Source organism: Octopus bimaculoides, chromosome 4 (assembly GCF_046866305.1).
Source record: "Octopus bimaculoides isolate indiv1 chromosome 4, ASM4686630v1, whole genome shotgun sequence".
Taxonomy (NCBI): Eukaryota; Metazoa; Mollusca; class Cephalopoda; order Octopoda; family Octopodidae; genus Octopus; species Octopus bimaculoides.
In genome coordinates this window covers 140,106,932-140,110,888 of record NC_142931.1, presented here as the reverse complement: position 1 = coordinate 140,110,888, position 3,957 = coordinate 140,106,932, and the positions used below count along the sequence as shown (strand labels likewise).

Here is a 3,957-nt window from a genome sequence, read left to right as displayed (position 1 = left end):
AGATGACATAGTGCTCTGGTCAATATTCTATACAGGCATACGCTAAATCCACAGGCTTTTTTCATTCTCTTTCTGTTTATTTTCTCTTGTTCCTTTCTGTTGAAGAGCGTAGGTTCGAAACGTAAAAGACTTCTTCATTTTTCATTTTCCCGAGCGTCAAACTAATACACCTGCTTGTCGTTCGTACACCTGTCTTCGTCTTTTGTGTGTGTGAGTGAGTGTGCGTGTGTATTAATGTTTGTTCGTGCGTGATAATGTATGTGCACGTGTGAGTTTATGTGTGTCTGTGTTTGTGTGTGACGTTATCGTAGCTTAAGGCAACGTCAATGTTTTGAGAAAGCGTGGAAAGAACGAATATGATATAAATTATAAAAAGACTGAGAAACAAAACAGATCCTTGCCGTACTTCATTGAAGGAAATGCGAGTTTTGGTAATGCTGTTTTCGCATATTGATAGGCTTGGTGGCTGGACACTTATCGAGCCAGCGTTTTGCGTTGTTTTTTAAAGAAATCTTGAGCATTTTTTTTTTTTTTGCATAAGTGGATAGTGGAAATCACATTGAAAATTTTATTATGCTGATAATAGTTTGAGTAGCAAGTGCCGGATGTTCTCTTCTTGTTGTTCTTGAATATATCATGTATTATGTCCGTGAGTGGTTTGGTGGTTTTGTGTTGTACTCCAAGTCCATTTCGGGATATTCAAAGAGGAATGCGTGGGTTGACGATATCAAGGATGAGCTTTTCTAAAATTTTTGTGAGTGCACACAGGAAGAGGATGGGTCTGCATGATGCTACTTCATTTAGTATACGTAAGTGTGAGCGCGTGTATTTACATTTATTGTTATGGAGTAAATCCATATCATATCTGATGGAGTAGTCTTATGACATACAAGTTATCAGCTGCGCGAATCATGTAGATCTATTTCCTACTTATACCTTCCAATCGTTGGCTAAAAACCATGTTGCACAGCTCGACATACATACTAAAAATCTATAAAACTTCCCAGAAGTTTATCATTTAAATATGTATGAGCATGTCTAGATATGCAACTATATGCATGAGAATACATACATAAAGCAAAACATACAAATCTGTACATACATACATACATACATGCATACATACGCACGCACACACACACACACACATACACACACACACACACGCGCACAAACACACACGCACACACATGCACTCACATAGGATTCCATATAGTTTCCATTAACCAAATTTACTTGCAAGCCATTGGTCACCGGAGAGTATTGCAAAAGGCACTGGCTCAGGTGCCACGCAGTGGGATTGAACCTGGAATCATGTGATTGGGAAACAAACTTCTTACCTCACAGTCACATCTGCACCTAGATATGCCTGCATCTTGCTATGCCCGCACCAAACCGCATTTGTTTAAATCATGTAATGAATACTAGTCGGGTACTCATTGCACTATTCACGTAATGAGAATGCACCCATTCCTTTGTCCTATTGTCACGACTTAAGTGTTCCACTAAGTCTCGCCGTTGTCGTCGTCGTCGTCGTCGTGGCACTCCGTCGGTTACGGTGACGCGGCTTCAAGTTGATTCAATCAACAGAACAGCCTGCTCGTGAAATTTGTCCACATAAATACAGGTATATCAAATATCATACAGCAAACATTGTATGATATTAGTTAACTAATTAAAAAAAAAAGAATTGAAATGGAACCAGTGCGTGTGTTTATTATTGGCACAGCAACTCACCCGAGATACAATACAAGAGTCCACATCGAGAATCTCGCTAACCAAATACAAAAAACTTCGAATTTTACTTTTAATCATCATATTTTCAATAATAATAATAATAATGAAATTATTGTATACAGTGCTCAGGTGCACTACAACTTGTCAAAAGTGCGCATAAAGCATATGCAGTATTGGAGAAATGTCTGGAAAGTGAACAGTGTATGAGTCAGATACATGCTTGCGTGTATATGGAGGGGAGAAAAATTCAGGTGTAGTGTCAGCGAATCTCAGGAAGCATAGAAGTTTTGAAGGATGCAGTGCTCCGACAACTAGCAACTGATGCTGGCAGTTTGTTCCATTCTTCAGCAACTCTTAGCGTGAAAAAGGGTTTCCGAAAGTTATGGAAGCTGTGCTGTTTTCTGACTTTGTAAACATGTCCACGGGTGTTAGACAGGTGGAGTTTGAAAAGGTGCTCAGAGTTGTTGTTAGTAAGATGGTTAATAATTTTATGGGCGTCTGCCAAGTCAGCTGCCAGACGTCGGAGTTTCAATGTATCCATGCCCAGAGAAGCAAGGCGTTCAGAATATGGCAAATGCCTGATGGAGGGCATTCTCTTGGTTGCACGTCGCTGAACGGTTTCCAGACGATTAATATCCTGGAGAAGATAGGGGTTCCAGACCAGAGACGCAAATTCAAGGTGAGGCCGCACCATAGCTATATAAAGCCTCAGATAGATAGCCGGAGAGCGGCTCACAAAGTACTTGGTAAGTGATGCCAAGACACCCTCAGCCTTCTTGGCAATTTTAGCAATGTCTTTTGTCCAACGCAAATTGCTGTCAAAAAATTATTTTCCTGTATAAAATGTAATGCTTGTTTGAAAAAAAAATTCTTTTCAAAACAAATCTGTTTTACTTTCTAAATACTAAAATATGTGTTTGCTTGTTTGTTTGGGGAAGGGAGTGAGTGACAGAGAGAGAGAGAGAGAGAGAGAGAGAGAGAGAGAGAGAGAGAGAGAGAGAGAGAGATGAAGAGAGAGAGAGAGTATAATTTGTCTTATGCTAATGAAAAGAAAAGCAGAAAAGCAAGAGAAATGAGGACAGTTCTTTGTGGAGGCAAAACGTGATATTCTATAGTTTTATGCTAGTTGTACAAGTGGATGTACTTTATCGAATTACGTAAAGCGGGTGAACTATTTCACAGTGAGTCATCGCTCGTACGAGACGCCACCATGTCATCTTTCAATGTTGACTGATTGTAACTGTTATTGGATGAAACACTAGTGACAGTAGCTCTATCTATCTATCTATCTATCTATCTATCTATCTATCTATCTATCTATCTATCTATCTGTCTGTCTGTCTGTCTGTTTGTATGTATGTATCTCAGTGGTTCTCAAACATTCTTTTTTTTTTTTTGGTCTATGGACCCCCTCCGATTTTTATTTTACTCTACTAGACCCCCATGTTAAAAAAATCCTATTATATTTCTTTAAGTATCATTAGGAGTTTTATTCTTAAAATTGTTTGAGTATTTTGTGCATTGTGGAAGTAAAACTGATTTATTGTTCATAAACATTTTCAACGAAATTTTATTTGGACTCCCAAAGATCATATGGACACTAGCAAAGAACCATTCATCTATCTATCTATCTATCTATCTATCTATCTATCTATCTATCTATCTTTCTTTCTATCTAGCTATCTGGCTATCTATCTTTCTATCTTTCTATCTAGCTATCTGTTTACCTATCTATCTATCTTTCTGTCTGTCTCTATCTATCTATCTATCTATCTATCTATCTATCTATCTATCTATCTATCTATCTATCTATCTTTCTATATTTACGGTCATATCACGTTGAAAACGTCGGTTCTCGTCCGATTGCCGAAGTAAGCAACATCGAGCCTAATTAGTACTTAGATGGGTGACCGCTTGGGAAACCTAGGTGCTGTAAACGTCTTTAAATAGACGCATGAGTGGGTGTGTGGTAAGTAGCTTGCTTACCAACCACTCGGTTCCGGGTTCAGTCCTACTGCGTGGCACTTTGGGTAAGTGTCTTCTGCTATAGCCTCGGGCCGATCAAAGCCCTGTGAGTGGATTTGGTAGATGGAAACTGGAAGAAGCCCGCCGTGTATATATATGTGTGTGTGTGTTTATCTCCCCAACATCGCTTGACAACCGCTGCTGGTGTGTTTACGTTCACGTAACTTAGCGGTTCGGCAAAAGAGACAAATAAAA

The 3,957-nt window shown here is 39.1% G+C and overlaps 1 pseudogene; it reads left to right on the top strand.

Annotated features, from left to right (window-relative positions):
- Positions 1 to 3,558: 3,558 nt before the first annotated feature.
- On the top strand, positions 3,559 to 3,676 carry LOC128247741 (5S ribosomal RNA; annotated as a pseudogene).
- The last annotated feature ends 281 nt before the right edge of the window (positions 3,677 to 3,957 follow it).